The sequence below is a fragment of the Lepisosteus platostomus genome, chromosome 5 (assembly GCF_059453375.1).
Source record: "Lepisosteus platostomus isolate fLepPlt1 chromosome 5, fLepPlt1.hap1, whole genome shotgun sequence".
Taxonomy (NCBI): domain Eukaryota; kingdom Metazoa; phylum Chordata; class Actinopteri; order Semionotiformes; family Lepisosteidae; genus Lepisosteus; species Lepisosteus platostomus.
In genome coordinates this window covers 49,036,541-49,050,804 of record NC_142615.1, presented here as the reverse complement: position 1 = coordinate 49,050,804, position 14,264 = coordinate 49,036,541, and the positions used below count along the sequence as shown (strand labels likewise).

The window sequence follows — 14,264 nt, the reverse complement described above, 5'->3', positions numbered from 1 at the left end:
TCCCTCAGTTTTCCCGCTCAGAGTTAGATCACTTCCTAAATCAGATATCTCAGCAGACCTTTTAGACTGCACCCTCTGTTCTGTACATTCCATTTGAGCGCTTTTTAGTCTCCACGGGTGGCAGACGATCAGGAGAGATGCTACCAATCAATTCAGAGTCCACCTCACTTTCCACATTATTATCATTCTCTTCTACTTCAGCCTTATCTCCTTCACTCCATTCTGAATCCTCACTCTCTTTTCCACTACTTTCTTCAACATCAACCACATCCAGTTCCTGATCCAGAACCACTGCTCCAGCCCTAAATACCTCTTCAAACTCTTCCTGTTTTTGCATCGGTCTTCCCAGTTTTGTTCTATTTGCAAAGGAATTTGGACAGTCTTTAAACACATGACCTTCACACTCACAGAGATTGCATTTCCTCACGCTTGTACATTCAGTATATGCATGTCCAATTTCCTTGCACTTACCACACACCACCTTTGTACAGGCATCCACAAAGTGACCCAGCTCCCCACACCTCCTGCACAGTTTTGGCTGCCCTTGGTAGAACACAAGGACTCTATTTTCACCTAATCCAATCAAAGAAGGAATGTGTTTAAATCCACCATAACCATTTTTTGTCTTCATGCAACAAAATAGGTACTCTCCATGCACAGTTCCAGACCCCATCATCATCCAAGACTTTCTGAGGCTCACCTTTCACTAAACAATACTTAGACAACCATGTCACAATATCTTCCATCATCACCATCTCATTTAACATACGAACAATCAAACATTCTAATCAGACCCACATCTTTTTCTCTTTTATTTTTCTCCAAAATTCTTCCAATAACTTTGCCGATTTGAAACTAAAGTCAAAACCAATTCCCTTCGGCAAAGTAATTAAGCAATTGACATCTAATGCCTTAACCTTTAACTCTTTCTTTAACACCTTCCTTGAAAAGTCCAACCGTGAGATATCACCCGAGTGAGCCGAGCCCTCACCACTCTTATACACCAAACGCGTGCAAAAGTAACAGCGCATGCCGACCCTACAGGCCGCCATAGCCGTTACAAATGTATCAGAAGCAAACAAAAACCAAACCTAAACCTCTTCTATACACCAAACCCCATTCCCTTAATCTTATACTCGTACACAAACTGTACTCTCAACTTCTGGGCTTTAACCCTATAATTTTCCAACACTGGCTGGAGACTCTGTGTATCCGGGCTCAGCGGTTATATAGGACAGGACTCGGCGAGCTGCAGGTGAAACTCATTGCTCTGCGCTCCCCGTGCGGAATGCGCGTCTCCTCCCTCCTGACTCGTCACACCGCCTTCATACTCTATAGCGGGGAAAAAAAACTCCCCTCTACTGTCTTTATACACCCCTCTTAAATCACAGAAACACTGAAACTCCGAGGCGTTTCTGTGAGTCAGTACCGGGTTTTTCTGTTCGAGGTTACAAGCAGAAACAATAAAAGCGTTGAAAGCAGGAAGTTATTTCTGCTCGTAGGCAATAACGTATAAAAATACATTTTCTGATTCCTAAAACCTAATAAAATCCATGTAAGTCTCCCTTTCGTTCCCAATGCACATTAATGAACATAAACCAGTCAAGTTCAGGTACTTTTCTGATGTATATGAATACACTAGTTCTGGCGCAGCTGTTACAACAAAGATACTTACGAACTATTTTTTTTTTCATACGAGCTCTCGCCGTTTTTAAATTAAATATTTTTTCAATTCGCTAAGTCACAAGAAACACCAACAACACTCATCGTGAGCATCTGACCAATCACATTCCTGAATTTTAAAAGTATTTAGTATTTATTTTTAACTTGTTTTATTTTTAAAAAATTGTATACACCTGTTTTACATATTCTTGCCATTTTTGGCATATTGTAAGTGGATTGTAACTTCAAATTGATAATTCCTGATCTTTATAACTGTGTATCATTTCTTTTTACCTTGTTTTAATATGTTTTAATTATTTTTAATATATTGAGCATTTTAGCATAATTTTAAAATAGGACTATCAATGCTCCTGACTTCTAAAACCTGTATTTATTCTGACATTTTTCTCTCCAACTGCAGATGAGGAGGGATGCATTTGATTTTAAATTGGTTGATTTTAGGGGAAAATGTACATTAATTTCTTTGTACGTATCATCAGTGGGAAACTTGGCATTTTGGGATGAATTGCAATCTTTACTGCAAGACTGATATAGAAATGACGGGAGATTTAAATGACACATTTGATAAATCAGACAGGCACAGTACAACATCTAAAATGGCAGAACCCTCTAAAGTGCTGAAATATTTTAGGCACATTCATAATCTACGAGATATTTTTTAGTGTGCATGAATCTGTCCCACTTCTTTTACTAGTTTTTAAGGAAGATTCTGAAATATCTGATTATGAGATCAAGAGAAGAAAAATGATGACAATTAGTAGGAAGAAAAATACAATGTATTGACAATGTAATATGCTTTAAAGGATTAAAAGGAAAATAAATACTTTATCTACGTAAACTAATTCAACTGAGCTCCTCTAAACACTATGGCCTGAAGAATTGCCAAAGCACAATGTATCACTTTGGGTGACACCAAGGGAAGAGGAACACAACACTCAACACAACACAACCACAAACCACTTATTTTCAACAGCAAAAATATGCTTGAAAATATTTGACAAAAAAAAGAAACCTTACACGCATGGAAACCAATATTTATCTGCTAGGGTAGAATGCAGCAGAGAACAGTAGGGCAGAAGGTTAGTGTAACTCTATAGTGCATCACAGAGGCCAGTCTCTTCCCCTCATTATGCAGGCTGACTTGTTCACAGTGAATTGCCCTCCAGCGATAGTCAGCTGCAAAAACTGACATCAGACATGATGTTAATACTCTGACAGCACTTTGGCTGATTTGGTTAATGTGTTTTCCTATGAAACAGGAGATCTTGAGTTCAAATCCCAGTCGTGCCTTTCTTCCTGTCTTGTCTTATAGAATGTATCACTATGGATGATCACGTGTGGCTTGATTTTGTTAAATGCAAGTTTTCATTTTCTTTGTAGAACAACTTGCTTTTCATGAAATTCATACAGCTTGCGAAAGATGAAACACAGATCTTGCTTATCAGTGCAAAACAAATATCACAGGCTGGCAAGAATAAAGTCTTTTTTTTTGCCAAAAGCTTGCAAATGGAGAAAAGGGATGCACGTGAGTCTCTGGGAGCTGTTAATTGAAAGGTTAGTGGTTCGAGCCCATTTCTCATTATTCTACTTGCAGTTGTTTTGTGTGTCGAACTACAACAAGTAAACAATTGAGTACATTAGTCATTATCACTGGGAATGACCAGTCATGGACAACATTCAGGGGAATCGTATTCAGCCATGGATTTTGTCCTTCAAATGGCTGGCGGGAGAATTCATTTATACTCTCGTTGCACCCTTAGTTAAAATATTTAAAATTACAACACAGATTTGTTCGAGAACTTGAAAAGCAAAAAAGACAGTTGGACAGCATGATTATGTTAGGACTGTACATTTGTATTTTAATACTTTTGTATATTTATCTTAATTTTAATATACATGTAACCATAAATGCTGTTCTATATATATATAAAGATTGTTGTATTTTATAATATTTTAGCGGAGGGCACAAGGGGGTCTATTATACCTTGCGAAACATCCAAGACAACTATAATAGAGGCTCATATTTTAATAAAATTTGCTTTAAAAGAAAACCAAAATTTGTATGATATCATCCCTCAATATTGACGTTCAGTTGAAGGATTTGAAGAAGCAACACCGATAGGTGAGTACATTGATTTTGGACCCATGTTTGCATCTGAATAATCTTTTCTCCTGGAAAGAATTAAAAACAGGTCTGTTTTGAGTCTCATGATGATGCTCTTCTGGATCTGAAAAAAACACGCAAATTTGTTTCCGATGTATTTTTCAATTTTATCAGATTTTTTCAGGTGAATGCAGTCGATACATACAAGTTTTTATATTATGACAGGACCTACACTTAGGGCTCAGTACCGATAACACTGCTGATATTGATGGAGTAGAAATAAGTGATGTATTGGCAGCTTTATCTGAGGCGAGAAGTCCTAGAACACCTACAAAAATGTTAGGATTCAGAGGAAGAAATATTTTTCTACCTCACCCAATCCTATTGCATTAACGAGGCTGAAGTTGGCTACTTGTTCGCCAGCTTCTTCTTCGCGTTTTTTGTTCCACCTTAAGTGCTGCTGCTGTGATGTTATGCTGCCTTTCGCCTGTAGATGCCTCTCTTTAGTCATTTTTAAAAATACTAATCCGAGTGGATTACTGCACATATCCTCAGTAAAGGGGAATATGTAAGTAATGATTATCCAAATTGCATTTTTGTATGAAACATATTTCAGAAAATCGAAAACCAATTTTCAAAACTCACAATAACACAAACTGGCATGTTAGACAACAAGTAAATAAGACAAAGGCAAAACGTGAATTCTCAAAGTCTCAAAATCTTGCATTTTGCAAGAAATATTATTATAGCAGTTTACAATGGGACATTTAGAACATGGCATATGAGAATATATGGTTAACGGAGGATGAGCAAAGGGTGATGACACTTTCTGCTTATTGCTATGACCCTCCCTCCTGATTATAAAATCGTCTCACAATTCTGCCAATGAGGTCTTAGACACAGTGTAACAGACTCTCAAAATCCTGAACTTCAGGAAATGTTGCCGTACTATTTTTAAAATATGACCCTCTGAATATGGCATGAGAGAATTCATAGGGAAAAGCTAATTGCTCTTTCTGTTGTATTGCTATGGCCCCCGTTTAGAAAAAAAACATCTCAGAATTCTGACACAAAGGTGTGAGACACAATGTAACAAATTATGAAAATCATGAAGTATAAGAAAATTTACTGTACCATTTTTTTAATATGACCCTCTGAACATGGCATGTGAGGATTTATAGTCAACAAAATAGCACCCCTTCTGCTGAATTACTTATTCCCTCCTTCCTTGTTACCAGAACATCTTAGTATTCCGACACTAAGGTAAGAGAGACAAAATCACTCATCACGAACATTTGTAATTACAAAACTTCACTGTTGCATTTCTGTGTTGTGACATTCTGAACATGGCATGTTAAAGTATATAGAAAACCTAGATCAGAACAGGTTAAATGTAATTCATAGTGATTTATATTTTTTTAATTCTTTCTAAATGAAAAAATATGTTTTTCAGTTATTATGACACTTCGGTATTACATAAAATATGCTTCAATGCCAAAATAAATAATAATGGAAAAAATACCCACAGTGGACATTCATAGTTGCGATTATAGGAATGTTATATATCAGGTGAGTAGCTGTGTCAGCATGCGTAGGCTGCAAAGGAACAAGTAAAGGATTATTCCATGCTGAAAAGAGAAGAAAGGAAACATAACGTGTTGGCCGTAGAGCCTTCTTCAGGTGTGAGAAAGACAGGGCAGTAAGCAAAGATAATTTTCTTTATATTTGCTTACTGCAGTTTATCTTTGATGACAACATCAAAGACGTTAGGACGTTTTACGGCTAACAGCTCCACATCAACTTCCTTTTATAACTAACCTCATCAGATCCCTCAACTCCCAACTCTTCCAATTTCTCACTTCAGAGAAGGATAAAAACCTCAATCATCCTCTACAGAGAAAAACCATCAACACCCCTACCACCTCCACTAATCCTAACCTCGTTTTTACTATACCCTCTGACCTTTCCCTTTCACCCCTTTGCATCCTCAGCTAACATATTTTAAAATTACAATAGACTGTATAGTATTTATGTTTAAAATTAAGGTAAATATGTAAAAATATCAAAATCCAACTGCACAGTGCCATCTTTACAATGCTTGTCAAGTTCTCAAACAAACCTGCATTGTATTTTTAAAATATTTCAGCAGAGTTTCAACTGGAGTATAAATGAAGATTCAACGATAATATTTTTGGGGTGAATGTGGTTTTCTGGGGAATTGCAATGTTGGGCATTATTGGACATTTCCCGGTGACCCTGACACGTGTTAAACACTCGCATTTCCTGCAAATATTAAAATGGTTATGGTTTCGCTGAGAAATCCAATCGACTGACGACAACGTTTACATCGCAAAAGAACCCCGTCCCTGGGTGGACTCGAACCACCAACCTTTCAATTAACAGCCGAACGCGCTAACCGATTGCGCCACAGAGACTGACTAGTTGGGTCTTCTCTCGAATCACAAGTTTGAGGTTTTAAAAAAATCTCTTAATGTTTATTTTGCCAGACGGTAATATTTCTTCTGCACTGATAACCAAGAATTGAATTTCATTTTTCGGAAGCTGTGTGAATTTAATCAAAAACAAGTTTTCCAGAAAGGAAATGAACACATGCATTTAACGAAATCAAGCCCTTTGTGATTGCCCGAAATGATACGTTCTGTACTACAGGATAGGAAGAAAGACACGGCTGGGATTTGAATCTCGGTTCTTTTGTTTGATAGAAAAGCGCTTTAACCAACTAGGCTACGGTGACAGGACAGCCATCACCGTTTACAGCCACTTGGACACACCCAAGGGCGACAGAGTTATTTTGCGACACTATTTCTTCTTTTTTATTTCTGTACGCTTTGATAAAAAAACGAGAAATCGTGCAAGGGAAAAATTTCTTTTTTTTCATAGAGAAAACGTGCACCAGGAAATGTTGTGTTGAGAAGAAATGATTTAACATGATACGTGACCTAATTTATCGAAGCAATTGCTCAACCAGCAAGGTCTGGAGAGGTTGGAGAGTCTGGTGGATGTGATAATTATACGGTGTTGTGGAAGAAAACAGTCTTTCTTTGAATTCTCAGTCAATCGGAATTTCAGTGCGAAACACCCCTTGTATGATTTAAAGAGATTATATTTTAAAACTCATAAAAAATCAGAAAACACATGTTTCTCACTTTGAAATTTTAGACGGAGCTGTGCATTATTAGTAACGGCGCTGAGCACACTATGGGGGAATTCAGGTTATGTGAAATGCCAGCTGTTTAATAAACAACGCGTCTGATTTCGGATCATAAGATTGTAGCTTCGACTTCTACCTGGCTCGTGTAAATTTTATTCAAGCTCCTCAGTAATAGATGTATATTATGTAATGAACTGCACCTGAAAGCAAACGTTGGGTCTGTTTCCTTTGTTTTCCAGCATGAAATAGCAAATCGTTACAAAAAGCACCTGCTAATGTCCAATAGCGGTTTTTTTTTCAAATTACATTTTCAGGCTTCAGACACTTTTTAATAAAACAAAAGTGTCCGGAAACTCATTAACTTTCAGGTTTGCTTGAACCTGTATTAAAAAAAAGTTATCTGAAACTTCCGTGATTCCATTATCTGATGTAGCTGTCTCTAAAGTTGGACGTGATGTTAAGCAGATGTGAACTGTGCCTTTTCTCTTAAAAAAAACTAAGTTATTTTTTTCCTCTTCACTACAATACTGGAGACTGTAAGCCTGTGTGAGCTTCACACTGCGTGTCCTGTACTGCTCGATTTTGTTCAGATTATCTATGTGGTGTACAGATAGAACTCAACTGCATGGTGTGAATTCCGTGTTCAGGACCAGCAGAACCTGAAAAAGTAACAGCTGACCTCGACGTGATTTGAACACGCAGCCTTTTGATCTGGAATCAGACGCGCTACCGTTGCGCCACGAAGTCTCGGCTGGCCGTGCCTTTGAATTCCCCAAAGGAGACAAATCAGCTTCACAAAAAAAAAAATCTCCTGTGAAGAGCGCAGCTCTTCCGAAGAGAGTCTCTTCTTACCAGACCACATTTTATTCTTCCTGCGCAGCTCTTGTGCAGGTGTTGTTCTCAATTACAGATCCAGGAACACTGATTGTTTTTTCTATTTTTTTTTTAAATTGAGTACCCCATGGTGCAACGGTAGCACGTCTGACTCTAAATCCCGAAGTTTATTTTCAAAGTATATCGGAGTCAACTGATACTGATCAGGTTTTGCTGCTACTGAACCCGCAGTCTTCACCTTAAAGTTCAATTCCCCAAGCCTTTTGACCTTATATGTCCATCCCGTCTCGTCAAAACTTGTATTTTCACAGGGTACCCTTCAGAAATCGCAGTATAGAATGAAAAAACTCCAGTAGATCTCGGCCGCTGTTGGTGATTTTCCTTTTAAAATAAATGAATCTCTGGAAATTTTACGGAGTGTATCACTTTCACTGAGACCGAGAAGTGTTAAGCTGTACATGCGTCTTTGTGGTTCGGTTGTTAACCAAAAGGGTGGTGGTTTGAGCCCTTCCAGGGACGCTATGAGCCTTTTAATGTACACACCCTCCTCACTTCATTTCTCCACAGCCGGTCTTGTATCGCTAACAAATACAGAGCCCGTAGGAGGCAGTAAGCTCGCATATATGGCTCACTGCTTATATAATGAAGAAGCAGAGGTTAGTTTCTCATCTGCGCGTTACAGAGCCTTACGCAACTCGTAGTGTACCAACAGCTAGGGTTTGATCCCTGCACGTGCTATTAATTGAAAGGCCACTGTAAATAACGTATAAGAGATTTATAGATAGATACTTCATTGATCCCGTGATGGAAATTAATAAAGCTTATCCAGCTGGCTTTTATGTTTCACACTAAATTGCGATCTTGAAACCAAAATGAAATTGACATTTGTACTGTATGTTTTTTTTTAATTACAAAGCAAACAGAGTATTCCCTTAATTCAAAGATCAGATATTGGCCAAAACAAGACAATCAGACGTGGGCAGACTTTGGAACAGGAGCCTCTGCTTCGTCGTTTATTGAGCTTTTGATCAATGTCTGAGTGAAAAAGATTCGCTATTTTAACTCTTTGATTAAAGTACACAAAAAGCACCTTCCTTCGAGCCGGAATCGAACCAGCAACCTAAGGATTCCCTACTGACTCCACTACAGTCCTCCGCTCTACCAACTGAGCTATCGAAGGGATGTCAAGCAATGCTCCCTAGCACATACTGCCCAATGTAGTGAAATGTTCCGGGTGATTTAAATCCCAGTTCGACATCAAGTTTCCAACTCGTTTCTTTAGTCTTGTTTACCTTGAATTTAAGCCACGAACCAGGATTCTACTGTATAAACTTCCGGGGATATTACAAAATGTTTGATGGGGCATCAATCATTCCAGGCAGAAATTGACTCCTTTTTGTTTCTCGAGGGATCATATTAAACATTTCATTAGTATCAAGAGGAGGATCACCATGAAACACAAAACAAACAGTTTCATTCTGTCTTTTTTAGAAAGTAGCGTTTGTGCTACATTAATTATATTTTGGTGGAAATATAGAAGTTGTAAAAGTTAAAATTTATATTTGAATCGAAATGTGGTTTTGAGTTAAATATTAGCGGGATCATGTAATTAGTTTGTTTGTCATTACTATATATATTGCCATGTTACTAGAATTTGTAACTGAAGTTTACTAGTTGTGTTTTTATGATGATTAGCCATTTGTTGATTACAATATTGTATATAATGTATAATTTGAACTACATATTTTTCTAAAACAAATCATTGGCTTTATTTACTAGTTTATACACCTATAAAATATGTATTTGATGTATAATAGACCTTTAACTATATATGTATATTAGTCCTCTAAATGTATCCGTATAATAGAACTCCAACCATTTATGTATAATAAACATATAATCATAGATGTCAAATTGACGTATAACAATATACGTATATTAGAATTTCATTCTAGACCAGTTACGGAGCACATTTATACGTCTAAAGTATGCGTTTAATAGTCGTATATTCTACATCTTTTGTCCACTGGGATGTGCCGATTTTAATTGAACAAAGCTAGATACACATTTTCTAATGCAGCCTTCATTACAAGACAGTTTGTTTCTCGAAAGCGTGTTATGTAAAAAAGAGAAAAACGAAAATATATAGATGACAATCTTTCAAAGCTGAAGATTTTACTTTTGAAAAATTGACATTTTATGTATGCAGATGCATTCACTGGTTTTAGAACTTTGCTGTGCTTCCTGAATCATTTTCAGCGTTATAAACTGGGTGTAGAGGGAGCGATCTCTGTGTATAGCAGTTGACAGGCTGGAGATGTTCAGACTACTCTCGTTATTTCTCAAATGCTTACATCATTTTTCTTTCACACTAGGACGCGAGTGTGTACATGGGCTTGGTTTTCGTTTCACTGATTCTCATTGAAGATTTGGGAATTAACGACAAAAGATTCAGTTTGGCAGAAGGTTTGGTTCACAACGATCTTGAAGACACGCCCATGTAGAGCAGCGTGTGATGATTTGTACTATAAAAGACCAAGAGCTCAAAGTGACGTCTGCGTTTACCGTTTAGACTTTTCCATCTCGGGCACACTTTTAGAAAGCAAAGATAGAGTAGTTGTGTTGAATCACACAAAGACATCTGTTAGCAGAGTGGCGCAGCGGAACCGTGCTGGGCCTGTAACACAGAGATCGACTGATTGAAACCATCCTTAGCTATGTACATTTTATGCACGATTGATAAGCACACCATCAGTTTAATGAAGTACATTAAAACTGATTTTTCTCTCGTGTGTGTGCAAGCTTCACACTTACAGTACTCTTTAATCTTTACCAATAGCAGATGCCCAAATGTATCTTTGGTTGTTCAGAGATCCTTGATAGTTCCCTTAACCCCAACTGCTCCAGGGGCGCCGTACAATGGCAGACCCTGCGCTCTGACCCCAAACATTAACATTAACATTAACAAATCCTTCAAATGAACATCCATATCAAAGCAATTATGTTTAATTTTATTACAATTAAGGTACATATACAAAATATCAACGCACATTTGTATAATGCTCATTTAATAATGATTGTCAAGGATTGTCAAGTTCTCCAACAAATCTGTGTTCTAATTTTAAAATATTTTTGCTAAGGATACAACGGGTGTATAAATGAATTCTCCTGACAGCCAGTTGAAGATAAAATTCCACACGTGAAAATGGTTTTCTTGGACATTGACAGGTACTTAATTGTTTACTTGTAGTTCCACATGAGTAAAATACATATTTCCTGCAAATTTCAAGAGGGCTTGCGAAGAAATCCCATCAAGTTTTAGCAGAGATTATGGTTACAGCGGAACAGTCTGAAGCTCGTCCCTTAGTGGGTTTGAACCACCAGCCCTTCATTTACCAGCTCCACAGAGACACACTCCCGTTGCTTTTTGCCATTCACACGTTTGTAGTTAAAGAATTATAAAATACTGACATTTTCCTGCCAGCCGGCAGTATTTCTTCTGCACTGACCATGAATAACCAATAACTTTATTTCATCTCTCGCAGTCTGTAAGCCACAGAAAAGGAAGTGAATACTTGTATTAAGCTAAATTAAGATGACGGAGATGCACTGCCGTTGTTTTTCTCCACTTTTCGTTAAAAGGAGAAAAATCACTGACATTTTCTTGCGGTATTTCTTCTGTCCTGATTAGCAAGACTTATATTTTATCTTTCAGAAGTTGTATGAATTTCTTGAAGTTCAGAAACAACTTGTTCCACAAAGGAAATGAACACTTGTTTCAAAGTAAATCAAGACGTACAGTATGTCTCCCTCGCTGTGTGTGCTCTTATCTGTCCATCTCTCTCCTCTTCTCTCTGGCAGTCTGTGCAGAGTTTCTGAAGGGGATGTAACACCACTTGGCAAAGAGAAAAATTATCAGAGGCAGAATAAAAAATCATTATTCTCTTCTTAGTCAGATTCACAGCTCAGAGACAATCGGACAGAAGCTCCATACTTCTTTTTATCCGTCAATCCAGAACCAGAGGACATTCAGACAATCAGTGCTGCTACATGAATAATATCAGACAGAACAGCCTGGATTCAGGTCACATCTCCCCATTTTCTCCTTCCTCACAGCCACTTAGAGACAGAGAAGAGCTCCTGGTTCTCCTCTCTGTGAACTGGGCTCAAGACTCACTGATCTGTCAGCTGTGGACTCTGTTCCAGGTCAGAAGCAAGAAGCTTCTATTAACTCTTTCCAGGACCTCAAGCCCTTCAGTATTTCTTTCTTTACTGTATGTCAATCTCCAAACATGTTTTATAAATGTTTTCTAACACACCTGAGTGTGGAATTATCTTTTAATGTAATAAACACAAGTAGTGACACTCTGGTCAGTACACTGTATATTGATTATTAGTAGCCGATGGGCCAATGGCCGTGTCTACAGTAGTGACCAGTTGACCAGTCTGTAGCTCTCAGCAGTGGGACTCAGATCACACAGAAGAAGACCTGTCTGTGTGTGATTCCACACCAGCCCAGGGAATCACCAGCTCTCATATGTCTCTCACAGGTGTCTCACAGTCTTATAAATTTTACAATTAGATGAATTATTGTAACAGTTATACATTTAATTTAAATAATCAGACTACCTATGGAACTAAGAGCAGGCTGGAAATAAAACCAGGATACACATTTTAACCTCCAGGATCAGGTTCCTGATCCTCCTGGCTTCTATACTCTGATGATTCGTTTAAAACATTTAAAAGCACTTATTACAGGGACTTGTGCTCGTTCTCTACTGCTCCACACGGGTACGCCTTGTAACACATTAATCTGCGAAGTAAACTATTTTTTTTCCTGTTTAATGAATTTCATTCCTTGGTTTGTCGCTCTCCTTTTACAACTGTTATGATTCGCTTCTCTTCACAGCCTGGTGTGTTCTTTTTTGGGGGGGATGTTATATAGACTCGCTCTGCTCTGTTAGAAAGAGCGCTGTGATGTCACAGACACCAGCCTGAGCACCTGGATCAGAGAGCAAGACCGCGGGAGGCGCAGGGCGCGCACGGAGGAGAGTTATTGATCACTTATCTATCGAAAACCAATTAATTCAATTGAAAAACCGTAGAATAAACGATTAACTTCACCGATTGGTGAGTACTGGTTCTTTTTCTGTTTTTGATCCTGTTTTAAATATCTAGAAAACAGTCAATAAAGACTGTATCGATCAATTACCACAGTGCGTTTAGTGTAAAAAATGTTCAAACCGAAATTAAACAATGATTATTCTTATTATTATTTAGGTAACTGTATCCTAGAGCTAAAAAAATATATTCCAAGTTGATAAATGTATGTAAGTAACAGTTTACATGTATTTTTTCCCGTGTTTATAAATCATAAGTATGGTTACACGGGGACAGGCGCCACGTCACTGTGTGCGTCTAGGTGTATCGTGTTCATCACAAAGAGCGCTGTAACGTCATGGGTAGCAACAAATACTAATACTAGTGTATTCATATTAATATTAATGAGAGTACAACTGGTTGTTTTAATGCTAGTGTTCATATGAGTATTAATGATGATAGCGCTACTGATAGTTTTAGTTTTAATGTTCATATTCATGTAAATATTATTTATAATTATAGTGTTACTGTTAGAGAATTAACAGTAGTAGTATTAGTTTTAATACTAGTTATTCTAGCATTACTGTTATTCTCTTTGGGGGAATTAAAAGGACTTGTCATGAGTGACCTCGTGGTGCAACGGTAGCGCGTCTGACTACAGATCAGAAGGTTGCGTGTTCAAATCACATTGAGGTCAGCTGGTGTGTTTGCAGGTGCCTGAAAATCTGAAAATTTGAAAATTACACCACATAGCTAATCTGAATGAAATAACAGTGCAGTATAGAACACCCAGATAGGAGCTTATGCAGCAGATCATCTTGAACACAACAAGAGAAAAGGCACACTGCACATCTGTGAAACATCATGTCTGGCTTTAGAGACAGTGACAACAGAGAATGGAAGTTTCAGACTGCTTCTTTGTTACAGGTTCAAGCAAACCTGAAAGTTAGGGAGTGTTTGGTCACTTTTGTATGACAAAGTGTCTGAAGCCTGTAATTATAATTTGCCCTTTTTTAATTGTGGTTGAAATCCACTCCCATGTACCAAGACCTTACAGTATATTCATGTTTACTTAAATGACTAACTATTGGACTATTGGACATTAGTTGGTGTTTTTTTTTTGTAACGATTTGCTATTTCATGCAGGAAAGAAAGGAACCCAGACCCAACGTTTGCTTTCAGGTGCGGTTCATTTACATAACGGACATCTATTTCTGAGGAGCCTGATTTAAATCACACAACCCCGATAGAAGTCGAATCGACAATCTTATAAACCGAAATCAGATGCGTTATCCATTAAACAACTAACCCGTCACGTAAATGAATTGCACCATGGTGAGTTCAGCGCCGCTACTAGTAATACCCCACCCC

General features: G+C 37.8%; 4 non-coding genes across 4 annotated transcripts; 1 reads left to right on the top strand and 3 right to left on the bottom strand.

Moving 5' to 3' along the window:
- Window positions 1-6,148: 6,148 nt before the first annotated feature.
- trnan-guu (transfer RNA asparagine (anticodon GUU)) lies at window positions 6,149-6,222 on the bottom strand. The gene has a single exon. It is a non-coding gene; the product is annotated as a tRNA-Asn (tRNA).
- Window positions 6,223-7,634: 1,412 nt separating this feature from the next.
- trnaw-cca (transfer RNA tryptophan (anticodon CCA)) lies at window positions 7,635-7,706 on the bottom strand. The gene has a single exon. It is a non-coding gene; the product is annotated as a tRNA-Trp (tRNA).
- Window positions 7,707-8,885: 1,179 nt separating this feature from the next.
- trnay-gua (transfer RNA tyrosine (anticodon GUA)) lies at window positions 8,886-8,973 on the bottom strand. The gene is given in 2 exon segments: window positions 8,886-8,921; window positions 8,937-8,973. It is a non-coding gene; the product is annotated as a tRNA-Tyr (tRNA).
- Window positions 8,974-13,518: 4,545 nt separating this feature from the next.
- Window positions 13,519-13,590, top strand: trnac-aca (transfer RNA cysteine (anticodon ACA)). Its single transcript has one exon. It is a non-coding gene; the product is annotated as a tRNA-Cys (tRNA).
- Window positions 13,591-14,264: the final 674 nt, after the last annotated feature.